This window comes from Sinohyriopsis cumingii, chromosome 10, assembly GCF_028554795.1.
Source record: "Sinohyriopsis cumingii isolate HCF-2022 chromosome 10, ASM2855479v2, whole genome shotgun sequence".
Classification (NCBI taxonomy): domain Eukaryota; kingdom Metazoa; phylum Mollusca; class Bivalvia; order Unionida; family Unionidae; genus Sinohyriopsis; species Sinohyriopsis cumingii.
In genome coordinates, this window is record NC_142970.1 from 23,462,007 (window position 1) to 23,479,446 (window position 17,440).

General features: G+C 38.4%; 1 long non-coding RNA gene across 1 annotated transcript in view; it reads right to left on the reverse strand.

Moving 5' to 3' along the window:
• Positions 1–512: 512 nt before the first annotated feature.
• LOC149789723 (uncharacterized) overlaps positions 513–17,440 on the reverse strand; it is a 111,997-nt gene continuing 95,069 nt past the window's right edge. Inside the window, exon 2 of the long non-coding RNA XR_016423713.1 lies at positions 513–868. This is a non-coding gene — a long non-coding RNA (uncharacterized LOC149789723). The remainder of the gene's footprint in view (positions 869–17,440) is intronic.

Below are 17,440 nucleotides of genomic sequence, written 5' to 3' on the forward strand. Positions count from 1 at the left end.
AGGTAATACCGGATGTTCCTGCAAATATAATTATTTAAAGGCAAAATGCCTTACAAATGTAAACCACACCGTGCGTGCGTGCATATGTATGTATGTATGTATTTATGTATGTATGTATGTATGCTATTTTGATATTTTTAAATGACGTCATTAGCTTTCATAATGAATTCCCTTAAAATTTCTGTCCAACATTTTTGGTCAGCCTTACTGAAACAACATATTGGAAGAGAATTTTTTAAAATGAAAAGTGTAGTTATTGTAATAATTTAAAGTGTTCTAAAAATAGCAAAACCAATTATTTATGTATTCAACAACTTTCTGTCCGTGTCAATAGGAATGACATTGATAGTTAATCAAAAAGATGGGGAACACATCTTTGAAGGAGAATTATATCCATACAAACATGTTTGGCTATCATTATCGAGTAATAAATAATATAAAATATGAAATTAATGGAGGAAATATCTGAGTTCTGAGGAGAGATACAGAATAGAAAAACACGAGCCCCCGTGTATAACATATAACAATGTAATCAAGTACATAAAAAAATGAAATTGAACAGGGTATCTGAAGGATACATTTTCTCTTAGAAATGTAATTACATAAGTTATAAGAAATGCAATTAGCTGTTCCGTTATACAGACAAAACAAAATTCACCATAGAGTGAATGATCGAACTCATTGCTCAGCTTGCCGGCATAACTTGGCTGCTTCCGGGTCTCTCAAATTAAACATTGGTGACAGGTCATTTTCGCCGTATTCCGTTTCGTCTTGTCTCTATCTCTCCATCTTCTTCCGGTCATCCACCATAACTCGGCTCTCTTTTCTCTTTTCCCGCTGAGTGGTACACATATGGCGCTCTTGTTTCCTTCAAAATAAATAAAGCGTAACGTAAATGTTTGTCAGGATTTTCGTTTCTGGCGTTGAACAATGTTCCCACTCTCGTTATGCCAGATATCATCTTATCGTGACTCTAAAGACTTGTTAATAAGGCTAGTTGTCATCCTGACACCACTATACAAATCTATTATCATGAGATTAAGATCTTTCCCTAGCAGCTATCAGAATTCCTAACTGGAGCCGTGACATAATACTACATCTTGGTATTTAGTGCTGCGCCCTTGTGGGTTATAAATCACGAACTGTATTATTTTGCTCTCAATGCGCCAATTTCTCGAAAATAATTCACAGCTTAATTACATGAATCAATTAATGAATTATGTATTTCACTCCGTGTCCTAACCGCATTACTTGCTAACTAGCAAGTCATTGACGTAACGTTTCCCGATATAGTAAAATCAATTCCAGGAAAACATGATACATTTCGTTTAAGACCGTTAAATTCACACATTCACAAAACTTATATCACCAGTAATGCATGAAATCCTTCGAATACGTGAGTCATATAGCATTCGAGAAAAATGCATGCAAACCATTCAATTCCAAACTCACAGAAAATGAAAGTATGAATTCAAAACCAATAAGTTCAACAAATAATTGCAAACTAATATCAATTAATGTATTGTAGCTGATTGGGACCATACCTTTTGCTTTCAGAGACTGGTTCCCTTTGTCGATAAAACTGATACAAATTTGATGTTAAGTGGTTCCAGTGAAATATTGTTGTTTGCAAATTTAAGTCACTGCGAGTGAAACTGACTAACGATTTAGACAGACCGTCAACAACGATCACATTCTATCAAAATATTGACATAGAGTTCATAGAATATGCCATTTCCAATAACACAATAACAGGTTTTTGTTTTAATAAATTCAACCGCTTTTTTGCACAAGTTAGGAGTTTTGAAACATGATACAATTTCTTGAACAAAGGTGCTAAAGATTTCTAAAGTATTTGTAAAATTTACTCTATGATCATTCCATTATGTCTCTGAATTTAAATATCGGGATTAAACAATCACTGAAACGAGCTCTGGACTGGAGTCACGTGATCAACTAAATGTTGACGACGTGACAAAAATCTTTCTGTATAACACAAAACTAAACACCACTCTTTCTGTTTGCAAGATAAGGAAAAGACCAGCATTACCAGTCCTTATAGATCAGCATTACCAGTCCTTATAGAAAAGCATTACCAGTCCTTATAGAAAAGCATTACCAGTCCTTATAGATTAGCATTACCAGTCTTTATAGAAAATCATTACCAGTCCTTATAGAAAATCATTACCAGTCCTTATAGATCAGCATTACCAGTCCTTATATAAAAACATTACTAGTCCTTATAAATCAGCATTACCAGTCCTTATAGAAAAGCATTACCAGTCCCTATAGATCAGCATTACCAGTCTTTATATAAAAGCATTACTAGTCCCTATAGAAAAGCATTACCAGTCCTTATATAAAAGCGTTACCAGTCCTTATAGATCAGCATTATCAGTCCTTATATAAAAGCATTACTAGTCCTTATAGAATAGCATTACCAGTCCTTATATAAAAGCATTACCAGTCCTTATAGATCATCATTACCAGTCCTTATATAAAAGCATTACCAGTCGTTATAGATCAGCATTACCACTCCTTATATAAAAGCATTACTAGTCCTTATAGAAAAGCATTACCAGTCCTTATAGAACAGCATTACCAGTCCTTATAGAAAAGCATTACCAGTCCTTATAGAAAAGCATTACTAGTCCCTATAGAAAACCATTACCATTCCTTATAGAAAAGCATTACCAGTTCTTATAGAAAAGATAACTAAAACAATTTATTATGAATATAAGCTGCATTGCATATTTTGCTAATAGTAAATTTCCTCATTTTTATTCAGATGAATTTGTAATACCATTTTGCGATCTTTTAAAGTTTAAAAAGTAAATCTATAATTCGGAACAATAGAGAATATATGTAAAGTAAAATTCCAATAAAACAGACCATGGTGGATCAGTATATAAAATACATGTTTTTGAATGGCCCCCCCCCCCAAAAAAAAAAAAAGGTTAAACAAGACAACAAAAACATAAAAGACGCTTACTTGCAAGAATTGTTAACTGAACAATATACCTTCACATTACACCGACAAACGAACGATGACTACTCGAATTGGTCAAGGTTATTAAAAACAATGACCAGTGGCAAAATTTAATGACCGATGCAAATAAATATTTACACATATATCTGTCTTCTCAAACATCTGTTGGGCTGAAAAGGTACTGATGGAACATGGATATGACATATTCGAGGCTTTCACATAAATGCTAAAGAACTAATGCAAGAGGAACGAAGGATTTGTTGGAACTTGAGAATCCTGAAAACGTTGTCACTTCGACAGGATATTAAAAGAAGAGGACATCTCCTGGGGAATGGTTTGATGATATTCTAAATACAAGCATATGCAAACTCATTCACTCAGAATTAAAGAATGTGTGCGTGTGCTTTTGGATTTTTAAGATAGCCTTAACAATTTTTTGGTCATATCGTTACGATGTCTGCAGTGTGACAGTTTATTGTGACGTCTAGCATTTGCTCATCGTGCTTCTATGATGTAGCACGACGTCTCACTCGGTCGCATTATCCTGACACCTGGCCGACCAGTCCTAACACTAACCTCTTAATGCTGAGCGCTTAGTGAGGCAGCTGTTAGTACTATTTGTATAAGTCTTTGGTATGACTCGGCCGGGGTTTGAACCCTTGACCTCCCGCATCTGAGACGGACGCTCTAAACCACTAGGTCATCAGAGCGGTCTCAAAATTAAAGAGGAAAATGCGTCGACAGTTTGCTCACCATAAGCTTTGGATTCAATAATATCAATTACACGTGAAATAAGAAAACAGATCAAAAGTATGGATGCAAAAAAATCAAACGTTTACTGCTCACAAGTATGGACAAGTCTATTATGGTTACACGAATACCAACCATGCACCTCAAAAGTATGGACAAGTCTATTACGGTTACACGAATACCAACCATGCACCTCAAAAGTATGGACAAGTCTATTATGGTTACACGAATACCAACCATATAGCTCAAACGTATGGACAAGTCCATGATGGTTACACGAATACCAACCATACAGCTCAAAAATATGGACAAGTCTAATATGGTTACATGAATACCAACCATACAGCTGAAAAGTATGGACAAGTCTATTATGGTTACACGAATACCAACCATATAGCTCAAACGTGTGGACAAGTCTATTATGGTTACACGAATACTAACCATACAGCTCAAATTAGGGTCATGTCTAATATGGTTACGTGAATACCAACCATACAACTGAAAAATATGGACAAGTCTATTATGGTTACACGAATACCAACCATGCAGCTGAAAAGTATGGATAAGTCTATTGTGGTTACACGAATACCAACCATACAGCTCAAAAGTATGGACAAGTCTATTATGGTTACACGAATACCGACCATGCAGCTCAAAAGTATGGACAAGTCTATTATGGTTACACGAATACCAACCATGGAGCTCAAAAGTATGGACAAATCTATTATGGTTACACGAATACCAACCATACAGCTGAAGAGCATGGACAAGTCTATTATGGTTACACGAATACCAACCATACAGCTCAAAAGTATGGACAAGTCTATTCAGTTTTTAACAAGCGATACATTAGGAACTCTGACAGTTAGAATTATGACACAAATTGCAAAATATAAAGTAATTGTGTCAAACATTTATCTCGGTAACAACACCAAGTGAATAACCAAAATAAGTCGTTATATTAGGTGATCTGGTTGTTTAGAAGGAGAAAGATTTAAAAGGATAGAAAATTAATGGTCTTTTTTTTACAAATAAGAGCTTTACCATTATATATACAACAAATGAAGACGTCAAACAAAAGGGTTTAACGATTTTGTAGAGAAACGAAATAGACGTAAACAGATATGTACTGGTCAAATAGTGATACTATAATAAATCGTTCATCAGCAGAAGACATTAATTCTTTACAATCTTTCTAATATAGAAAAAGACAATAATTCTTGAATATTACCACACCTTTGCCACCAGCAGGGATCAGGTAAGTTTTATCGGAGAAATATAATTTACTTAGAAATTGTATTTGTTTCTTCGAATACGTTCCCGATCCCATTAAGGTTAGGGGAATACATGATAGGCATAAGAACTGTTCAGCATCTTATTAATACCTTCGCGTATCCGTCTACGAAAAAAAGATTGTATTCTGTGTGTGATTTTGTATGTGAATGATAACTAGCTAACTAGCTATCCAACTTAAAGCTACACAGCATAAGGGCAAATGAAGCGAGACCGCATTGTCAGCTGAAGACAAGGATCTAAATCTTCCTACCATCAAATTTCACCGGCGAATGCAGCGAAGCTAAGAGGCTGTGTTCTGATATATATATATATATATATATATATATATATATATATATATATATATATATATATATATATATATATATATATATATATATATATATATATATATATATATATATATATATATATATATATATATATATATATATATAATGTTTGAATGAGGGTGATAATTTTGAGTGTTTATAAAGTGTAACAAGTGCATATGCAACAACGACTCTTTAGCAAAAATGAAGGAATCCAAGTACGCACGTAATGTAAATTTGTATTGATCACAAAAGTAAATGGAGAAAGTAACAAACGTGTCAGCGAAGAATTACAAAGGTATATGCGTGATAATGCGACTTCTATGTAGGCGATATCCAAGCAATGTAATAAATGACATTAAAGACGAAATGAAAAGAGAACAATACAATTTAGAATTTTATTTCAACCATATATGTAACACTGAAATGCAAATAAAATATGAACTACAAGTTGTTATACTAAATTTTGAAGAAAGACAGTAATGAAAATCGCACAGAAATCGGCGAAGTCTCTCAGAGTTTCTTTCCAATTTCATTTAAAGAAGTTATTGCAGCGATTCCTGCGATTGATATATACATTATGCTTTTTTCCCTTCACCATCGTTTACTATTAGAAACGTTATAAAAACCGATATCTCAAAGAAATCAAACAACAATATAAAATAAAAAATAAAATAAACAGTATAAGTAAGTAAATAATTAAAATAAAATCAACTCAAAACAAAAAGTGAGGTAATATAAGATGAATTTGAACATAATGATGTTAAAATCAGTAGAATTTTCATAGTGTGTGTTATATACAGGTTTTGATAATTTAGTTTTTAGAGAACGCTCGGTTGAAACGAAACTACTATAATGAATGCACAATGACAGAGAGAGGAGGTGTGCCCCAAAGAAATACTGGTATCACTCAAATGTTACAAATGTAGCAATGTACCAATAGCTGATAGAAGACATAGAAAATCAAAATGGAAAATACAGGAGATGTATAGAGAGTGTAAAGGGAACAAGAATAATCTAGAAAGGCAATGGAGACAATTAACATAAGAGAGAGAGAGAGAGAGAGAGAGAGAGAGAGAGAGAGAGAGAGGAAAAAAAAAACAAGAGTCAATGTATTTATATAAAATTCGCATCCAAATAACAAGCTTATGCTAACATTGTTTAGCACACTAAAATTTGTCATATATAAATGAAAATATTTATAGATTTCTATGTTGCAGAAAAATAATTCCCCATTCACATGCACACTACCATTAGCATGCCATCAAATTCCGGTTATCCAATTAAGAATAATCAATAGCCCTGGATCCATTTTGTATGTGGCGCCACCTATTACATTGAAGGTATCATATGGATACCTTCTGCAGTGTATTCCTGTTTGCAGTGTGTAATCTTGCAGTGTATACCTTTTGCTGTTACATAAACATATTAATTGTTTCGTGGTTGTGCTATACACTGCTATAGAGTTTGATAGCATTCCATTACCCCTCTTTATTATGCGCTGTTTACACAGGTGTCTTTTTTTGGTGGCTTAACGCCACGTGTCAGCAGATAAGGGGCTATACGTTGCGGACAGTATAGTTATTGGAGGAAGAACCAAGGTAAACCCGGAATGAACCACTCGCCAGTGGGAAGTTACTGGCAAACATTTTAGCGTACCCAAATTGGCCGAGCCCTAGACTCGTACCAACGCGGATAAGATAAACTGGCACATAATTGACAGCGTTCGCATGGTTTCGTAGGCAATACCTATTGACGTAGTCGAGTCCAATGCTTGGACACTCACCATTGTAACTTTCAAATTGTCTCTGATTTCCGCACACACGTCTTACACAGATAGACACATAGACAGTTTGATTAACGACTCGTAATATGTACAATCAAATAAACAAGATGTGTTTCAGATATTTTTAATTATTTACAGATAAAGCGTCTTGTACATTGGAAAGGTTTTGTAAACATGCGAATATTAGCAATTTCAGAATGAGAGAATCTTAATAATACACACATGAAATAAAGAAGGCTCTCAAAAGAACAAATTACGTTTAAATAATATGAATTTGTAATTATTTTTTTAAATTTTTTTGCTTTAGATTGATACTTCAAATCTCCTTGTGTTCAGAAGTTATTCGTACATGCATTGTCGTGCACGTTATACAATTTATCAGTAGTATATGGGTAGTGTATGGGGCGATATAGCCTCACGAGACTTTGATGTTAAATTTGGTCGTTTACTCTACAGCCTCAAGATTTATAGCCTCACGTAGAGTTAGATGTTAAATTTGGTCGTTTGCACTATAGCCTTATGATTTATAGCCTCACGTAGACTTATATAATACAAGAGGTGGCTTACACGTTGGGGACAATGGGGATTTAACATGGGAATGTTACCTGAAGGTCAATGGGAATTGAACATGGGTGACGTCATGGGGTTTATATGGTCAAAACTATTTACACGGTGAAATGTATTTGCAGGGACAAAGGGTTGATAGCAACAAACATAGACATACAGAAACAGACAAATACACATCCCAACACACATAAAAGAGGACAGAGATGTTCCAAAGTAACACTCACAGACAGAATAGAGACTCCAAAAAGAAAGGTCTATTGTATGGATACAAAACATGTATTCATATATATACATAGGCACTATGGCCTGTGCTTTGGTATAAGCACTATCCATTTAGTACGTACAAATTTGGACATTGAACAAACCTATTCACAAGTTATCTATTTATTGGTTCGAGAAAACTACTTTTAAAAATTAAAGTTCAAGCCTTCGAAAAACATACAACGTATATGCATTTCATAAAAGAATGACACTTTTCATGCTACAATTAATGTCCATCATTGATTAAAAGCTAAATTAAAAAGAACGAAATGATCAAAGAGGACAAAGTCCGTGCTTTTCTTATTATCAGTTACACATGTTGTTTAAATCTGGTCAGCTACCACTTGTGTTCCAGCGTAGCTGTTTCCCATCACGTACTCCCTTTCATCTGTAGATCTGTTGGTATATCCATCGTGCGAGGTACATTTATCGATAAGCAGTTCAATGGCGGTTATTGTCTTCTTCCCTTGGAGGTACAACGTATACCATATGAATGGTCACTTTTCCATGGGTGATGTCAGTTTGTTCTCTCATCGTCTGCACGTCTTCAATAGCCCACAATAGTTTGGAAGAAGTTAATTCTGCAGCTGTACTAAACCCGAGATATAAAGGAGAGTTCAAACGGTCGTGATACCTAGATAGGCTCAAAATACCTCGATCTTTGACTTGACACTGACGTTTGAGTTCCTCTAACAGTGAGTCAGATAAGTCCGTAATGAAACCTGCTGCTTCCTCGACTGGAACGTCTGACGCAAAGTCTTGAAATTTCACCGTGTAGGTGTAAGTGGTCGTCCTAAATGTTCTCGAAGTCGCTGTCTGGGTCATTTGGATGCTTAATTACTCATTTAGGTCTTCTGAATTCTTTTCCTTCTTGGACGCACTTTGCTGTGCGGGTATTGTGGTGAAGGAGGTCAATGCTGTTTGTTCCTTCTAGTTTTTCGTCTGCATAGAGTGAATCATCTTTCTCGTCGCTTGTCCTCGCAATGAAGTGTTGTTCTTGTGTAACTTGTTTAGGCTCGAATAAACAGTAACACAAGAAAGAGTGAAAACAACAAACTTTGAAAAATATAACAAATAATTTATTTCCCTGTAAAATACTGTCAAAATGAAAACAAAAAATATGAGAACTCACGGTTTCCTGAATCAAATCAAAAAATAATACAAGAATAATCACAAGTCACGTATTTAAGTAGGTGGTAACTTTGAATGTTGTCTTCGAATATGTCAGAAGCTACGATCATCATCAGCATCATCATCATCATCATCAGTCCCGTAGTCTGGGAGACCGTTGCTCCACCGTACAAGAATAACCTGTTTCATCTGTTCCTCTCGATTTTCTGTCTTTCTCAGTAAGTCACTCAATGTCAAACCTGTTCACTCTCGAATGTTATCTTCCCACCTCTTTCTTTGCCAAAGTTCTTTCTTATTCCTTGTACAGTGCCTTGTAGGATTGTCTTGCCAAGTCCTGATGATCGCAAGACATGCCCATACCACTGCAGTTTACGTTTCCTCACTGTGATCAGGAGGTGTTAGTAGTGAATGGGGCCACCCTAGCCTCAATGGGAATTAGCATTACAGAGACCCCTGGGCCACTCTAGCCTCAGTGGAAAATTAACATGGAGAAAAATCGTGGGCCACTCTAGCCTCAAGGGGAATTTAACATGGGAAATAGTCTTGGGCTACTCTAGCCTCAAGGGGAATTGAACATGGAGAAAAAACCCTGGGCCACTCTAGCCTCAAGGGGAACTGAACATGGGATTTTTTTTTAAAATTTTTTTTAAATTTAAATTTAAATTTAAATTTTAAAAAGGGGTAGGCAATTGAATAAAGTCATTCTCTTTTCGAGAAATATGGCTGGCCCTGAAAAGGGCCTTTGGTTTTTCTTCTTCTTCTGCTTCCAATTTCTTCTTTTTCTCAACCAACTTCTTATTTTCTCTCCTACACTCTTTCTCTTCTTTTCTTTCTTTTTTTTCTCCTCCTCTTCTTTCTTCTCTTCCTCCTCTTCTTTCTTCCTCTTCTCATTTTCTTCTTCTTTTTCAATTTTTTCGTTCCATTTGCGTATTCTTATCCTTTCCTCTTCATCCTCCTTCTCCTCCTTTATCTCTTTCATTACACCACTTATCTTATCCTTTACCTTTCTTAAGTTATTAATTTCCATCTTTACACGATGGGGACTATAGGAATAGTGGTCTTCAACGAGTCTTATTAACATCTGCTCCATCATTCCTAAATTGTCCAAAACGTCTTGCAATGTTTGCATTTTGTCAATTTGGTTAGAAGCCATCTTCTTTGTAGAATGGTTTGAACGACGAATACTGTGGGTTCTTATAGTGAAAGCGCGTACGTGATGGAAAACATCCCCCTAAAACATAAAATTGATATTAACTAGATCATGACCTAACATCGTGCGGACGTGAAAGAAAACATCCCCTACTTTTCTCATTTCATATAATATACTATCCACATAAGCGAAGTAACAATAAACAAACCCCAAATCTACTATTTACACACGCAAATCATTAAAACAAAATCCATAATCTACTATCCACACAATCGTACGTGAGCGGTTACAAAACCCAAACTATACTCTCCACATACGCTAAGAAACAATAAACAAAATCCATAATCTACTATCCACACAATCGTACGTGAGCGGTTACAAAACCCAAACTATACTCTTCACATACGCTAAGAAACAATAAAGAAACCCATAATCTACCATTCACACAAACTTACGTGAGCAGTTACAAACACAAACACACAAACACATACCCTCGCACTATGAAAAAAGAGTTAGTGTTTATAATCACACTACTCTACCTACACACACACACACACACACACACACACACACACACACACACACACACACATTGGCAAATCGATAGTTATTTCTTTTCTAGAGTATTGGGTAGCCCTGAAAAGGGCTGTTATTTTGAACTCCAGATGCAACTATCTAATGATTGCACCTTCCTGGCCTGGCGCCACACACGCATCTTCTTCCCCAGTCTCCTTTCACCTTTCTTCTGGGGAGCGAAGAGGGAGGATGATTCGCTTCAGCACCCCAATCCTCTGTCTCGGGAATATTGAACGACATCCTCTCTTCTCTTTTCTTTTCCTCCTCTTCCCTCTGTCTTCTCTCCTCCTCTTCCTTCTTTATTCTTTCTTCTTCTATTATAGCCTCCGCAGCCAGTTCATTTACCAGGCGCCTGACATATTCCAGATGTATCTGGAGTTCAAGAAGTTTGCTTATTCTGCTACTATTCATTCTTGTGTTGATCAATCAACAAGGGTAGCTAGACTGCCGAACTAGTTTCAATTTATAGTGAAAGCGCGTACGTGAAGGAAAACATCCCCCTAAAAACATAAAATTGATCTTACCTAGATCATGACCAAAAAAAAAAACAACAACGCGCGGACCTAAAAGAAACACTCACTCACTTTTTTATTCTACCCATCACTATTTTAAAATTTTTTATAAATCACTTCAATTGACTATCCACATACTCAAAGCAATCCAATCTAACCCCGAAATCTACACCTCAAACACCAAATAAAGACATCATTTTAATCTACTATCCACACCAACGTACTTGACCACTTACAAACACACAAACTCACAAACACATATCCTCACATTTTTTAAAAAGAGTTAGTGTTTATTTTCACACTACTCTACCTACACACATTGGCAAATGGATAGTTATTTCTTTTCTAGAGTATTGGGTAGCCCTGAAAAGGGCTGTTCTTTTTGTTTGCTATGGCAATCTTTTAGTTTCTAAGAATGCGATGTCCTCTGAGGATAGACTTTCTGGCGATAGGTCTGCTTCTTCGGAAAGAGAAGAAGAACTCTTTGGTGTCGATACGACAATCGACAAAGCCTCTGTCAGCTTTAGGTTCTTGTTGCTGCTGTTGTTGTTGTTGCTGCTGTTGCTCCTGTCTCTGAAGTCTGTACTTCTCTGTCCATTCTTCTTTTTCCCTGTTCATTTCTTCTCTGAAAAGCTCTTCTATCAGGTCTTCAGTGATTTTTAACATTCTCACATTCTCTATTTCTTCTGGCTTCGGTATCAGACTGTGTCTGATCCTATGGAAATTCACGTAGGATTTGTTGAGCTTAGCTAGTTTGGAACACATCTTCTTAGGAGGATGAGTCGACAATGGATGGTTAGACTGGAAACAAACCGGTTCTTAAAGTCAAAGCGCGGACGTGAAGGAAAACATCCCCCACACGGTTTTCGAGTCGCAATGTACAGTGAGTGTCATGGGAGGGATAGTAAGAAGTCAAAGAGCATCAATCCAACATTCTTATAGCTAAACAAAAGACAAAGGCATTTTTTTCAAAACACAACATTTTTATTCAAAAATCACTTAACACTAACCAACAACAACTCTAACATTTTTAACAATAATCCAACACTATAACATCAAACAATTTTTTCAAATCACCAACATTTTTTTCTCAATTCACAATCTACTTTAAACAGGGCTGACAACGTTGTGAATGAAATTGTGATTTCCATTGTTGGAAATCATTAGGCCATTGATGGACACTACGTTTCCTAACTTGAGACAAAAGATAAGCATAATGGTCACAAAACCATCGATCTACTTTCACATCATTTCTTGAAGAAGAACGAGGATCAAAATGAGTCACTAAATGTTCTAAGGAATAGCCCAGGCTTCGATGATGCAGAAAATACACGCAATATTGTCCACACACCAAGGACTCTGTGCCTTGTAATTTCACATTATTGAATCGGGTGGTCTGAGCATTTCTTCTCATAAAGTCGATGATATCGTCTTCCAAAGGGGGCAATCCGTACGAATCGAAATATTCCACACATCCTTCTTGAGGAAAGTAGACGGCTACCCAGTGGGTTCCTGGGAGATGACTGTCGTCCGTGTTGATCACGTAAGCTTGATGGTCTTGAGGTTTGCGATGAGGGAGTTCATCTTTAGCACAGACGACAGGATTCCAAGAAGCCGTATACGAACTGTGGTTCAAAAAGTTATAAAGTTCCCAGGTATCCATTGATTTGTGTGTGTTTTTTTCTTCTTCACAGGTAATAATAAGTCGTCAATTCGATCCTGACTTTTTGCTTGAAAATGTCTGACGAATAAACGGTTATTCGTTCTGTTTCCTCACTCTGATTCAGGAGAGCTTCGATACGATGGATCTCTTGAGTGGTTAATGGTGGACAAGAATGTTTACGCAAGTCTTTATACCACTGATGCAACACGTCTTTGTTCGAGATGAGACTCCAAGCTTCGTCCAGATATTCGTCCAATTTTTCTTCTTGACTCAACATCAGGCATTTATCGTATTGAATTTGACTGGGATGATCGTTTTGACATCCATAGCAATTTTTCTTGATCAATTCTGTCATTTTGTCGACCAAGTGTTTGGCAAAACAGGAGACTAAATGGGCTTCTTGTTCTGGCCATCTTGACTTCATCATGATCACTTCTTTTTCCACGGTCTCCTCACATTTCATGTCCAAAGTTTCTCCACTAGGTAAAGAGGGATAACAGTCTTCCATGGTTTCTAGTAATCTAGGATGACTTCTCTCAAACTGTTGATTTCTATCGTATTATCGAATTCTGCATACAGGATGACGTTCACCGTTTCATCAGGGTCTCGGTCTTTAAACTGAATTTCCACACGAATCTGGCCGGATTTTATAGGGTGGAAATGTCCCTCGTCGCTGCCTTGGTCTGGAGTGAAATCGAAAGCCCACAAAGCATAGCCTCCTGCATAATCTTCGTACGTAATGCCGTGACTGGTGTTGGTTCCTAACTGGCCGGTGGCTTCGTACAGGGACAAGTACGATCTCAAGTAATTCTTCTTGGTAAAGTCAGGTTCGAAAGGTCGGGTACACAAGGTTTTGCCATCGCGACTGACTTCGATTTTGGACACGCCAAAGTGTTGAAAGTAGAAAGGATTTTTTTCGGCAGCTCCGTTGAAGGCTGTATTCTCGACGATACCAACGATCAAACGTTTGGGTAACTGTCCTTGGAACAGATGATCTTCGATCATGGATCGCTGTCCCTTGGGAATGGTGAAGGTTTTCACTTCCACGCGTCGTATGGGATACTTGGCAGTCGTTCTGCTCAACGTCTGATTGATGTCGTTTCCCACTTTAGGTAACACTTCCACACGGCGTACGTAGAATCTGGCTTCTAGGATTTTGGTTTTGTAACCGTCACTATCAGCCACTAAATGGAAAGCGGCACTGCTACGATTCAGTCTCAGGCGGACATCCACCCCGTTCAGCAAATACTTTTCTTGCAACCACATGTCCAAATGCAAACGATCCATCAGTTCTAAACTTGTGTCGACTCCCGTGATTCCCTTTCTTCGTTCAAGAAATCCATCATTGTTGTCTTTCTTTTCATCAGTTTCCAATATTTCAAACTTGGTAGGTTCGTCAGCTTCCCATACCACACAGGCATTGAGATGAGTGTTCTTGGCATCTATTCCGTACGTCAAGAGATTTTCCAGGTAGGCACGATAAGGGTAAGTATCCATGCTGCTACTGACCAGTTTGTTATTCAAAAACAAGTCCACTCCGCTGAACAAGGAATGCATTAAATTGTTGACGGGAGCTACTGCTTCATCGTCTATAGCACCTCCAGTCTTATCTAGAATTTTGACTTTCAGGTACAAGTAACTGCTATTCAGATCGATGTAATCTTCGGGCTGTCCTTTGATTTCAAACTCGATGGGAGCGGAATCGGCCAATGAGGAGACGGGATGAAATTCCACCCACTGGTATTCTTGCATGGTCATCATCGTGGGGTCATGGCAAACAGATCCAGTTCCGTCTTGGAACAAGCGCAAGACTCTCGGTGCATCATTTTTTTTTTTTGTTCTTTCTCAATAATCGAAAACGTCTAAGTCTCGAACGGTTCTTCTTTTCTTGGCCTTTCTAGCTTCAAGTCTGGTGAAAGGGTGTTTTCTTCGTCGTCTCTTTCTGCCTTGTCCTTGCTGAATGCCTGACTCGGTAGCGTGCAGGGCATTTATAGGTGTTTCTCGGTGACCCAAAATGTCTTTGCCCGTTTGCAGCAAGACATTTTTGCCTGCCCTCATGAAGGCTTCTTTAGGGTTTTGTTTGTCGATGATGACATTTTGGAGAAATTCTTTGCCTTGCGTCAGTGCCGCATCTTTCAATGCGTGCAATCCGCGTGTCACCATCGGTTTCAACACCGGGGCCACCGAACGAAAGGCCGATTTTAACATATCTCCTAAACCGTGTCCTCGCTGTCGAGCAACCCCTCGGTACACTGGATACATGACTTACGAATCGTGAGAAAACCGTTTTCGAAAATGGAGTTTCACCGTGACTTTTCCTTTGGTGAATGGAACATTTTGTCCCAAATCTCCTTTTATAGTAATGTTGACCGTGTCCAAATACGACTCACTGACAGGCAAATAGTGAGGATATACAAATTCGCGGTGGACGTGGTAAGTGTTTCCACCTTCCTCGTCAGTGTTCGTGGCAGAATCCACTTTGAAAGGAATGACACGCAGTAACGGTACGGAGGTGTGTCCCACCACGTTATACTCCACCACATCGGAGTACACAAACATCAAATTCAGTCCTTGGTTCAGTTCTACCGGGGCACGAAATAACTTGCTAAAAGACTCGTTGTCGTAAACGATGGGTAATTCGCTTTTCTTCATCATGCTCATTCTCAGGTTCATGTCTCCGCCCAACATGTCATACAATTCAGGACAAAATAAAATGGACAGGATTTTACTCCGTTCAAATTTCATCAAGAAGCGACAAGCTGTTTTGTGGTACTCCATGGTGACACTTTTGTTAACATGCTCCAAAGCTTTCAGAAACACGACATTAAACCTGGAGGCTATGGTGCTGACCAAATGTTGACCACTAAAATAATAGCCTGGGGAAATGAACAAGTGATAGGTGGTGTACTTTTGTGTACGGGTTTTCTTGTCATATTTGACATTGCTATCCATCCACTGTTGCAATTGTTCGTCATGAACTTCCACATCAAAAAAATTTTGATTGGGAAGGACATTGAGGACTTGGGTCGGGTGAATCATTTCTACTAAAGCCACTTCCCAATGGGCTTCGTGATCTAAGGGGATGGCTTGAGGTAATTTGGCCGTGTAACAGCACAACGTGTTGTGGGGAAACACCTCCATGGAACTGTCACTGGGTAAGGTTACGTAAAATTGGTTTTGGTGACTCATAATTCCAGAGTTCTGTGGCTGTCCGAGGGGTTAGTGGACGTCAGAGGCGTGTCTCCGCCCAAAACGGGGTTCTGATTGTGGTGATTGGAGTGGTGACTGGCACTGGCACTGGACACAAGGTTCCCGTTGGAAGAGAATTTCAGGGATGGATTGGGAAGCAGGTAACCGATGCAACTGCTCAATAAAATGGTCCACACTTGTTTGTCTCCTTGTTGCAAACTCAAATTGGCGACGGCTGCCCCGATGACACAATACACCACAAAGATTTGGCAGAAAAAGACGATGTGCGTTTTAGGCACACGTTCTCCACACCACACCCACAAGGGTTGTTTTTGTAAATCTTGCACAGAAGAACTGGGTGAAGGAGGAGTGGTCGACGTAGCTGCGTCTGCTGTGTGAAAGGGCATGATGGTCACTTCTTTTTATAGTCGATGACTTGCGAAGCGTCGATCCAAGAATCAAAACTGGGTGGATATCCTTTCCAACGTACTTTGACTTCTTTGACACGTCGTTTGCCCACCTTACGGGTTCTGCGTTCGAGAATGTTTTCGATGTCGTACACGTCGTCTTCTTTTTTGGTGACACGTTGTAACTCGGGCAAATAAAACGTTCCTTTGAGCACTTCTCCGTTCATGTCTTCCAATTTATAGACGGCAGGATGACGGCCATGCACTCGTCCAGTGACGCGAAACAATTCGGTCGTCCAGTTGGGTAAGTAACCTTTGTCGAAAGTGCGTTTGGTTTTGCCAATGCGCACCCAATCTCCTACGGCCAAGTCTCCACTTTTCTTGGGGACAGCCCTCGTCGGGGACGTACCAAACAGGCGCTCAAACACCAACACTTCGTTGTCGGGAGTCACGTCTTGCGGGGCACGTCCAATGCTTCGATGGTAAGATTGGTTGTACGCTTGCACCAGGTGCGGTAAGATGTCGATGTACTTCAGAGTGTGGTGATGCGTAAAATATTTCCACGTGCGTTCTTTCAAAGTGCGTTGAAAACATTCCACGATGCTGGCTTTGGTTTCGGGATTCTCGGTTGTAAAAAAAATGAATGTCACGTTTCTTTAATTCTTTTTGGAAAGCTTGGTTCAGAAATTCGGTACCTTTGTCCGTTTGCCACCGAAGAGGGTGACGACCGCTTTGTTTCAACACCCGTTGCAGGGCTCGCACTAACTCGCTGCTCGATTTGGAAGTCAAGGGTACGACCCAAGCAAATTTGGAAAAGACGTCGATGACACAAAACAAATATTTGTAACCACG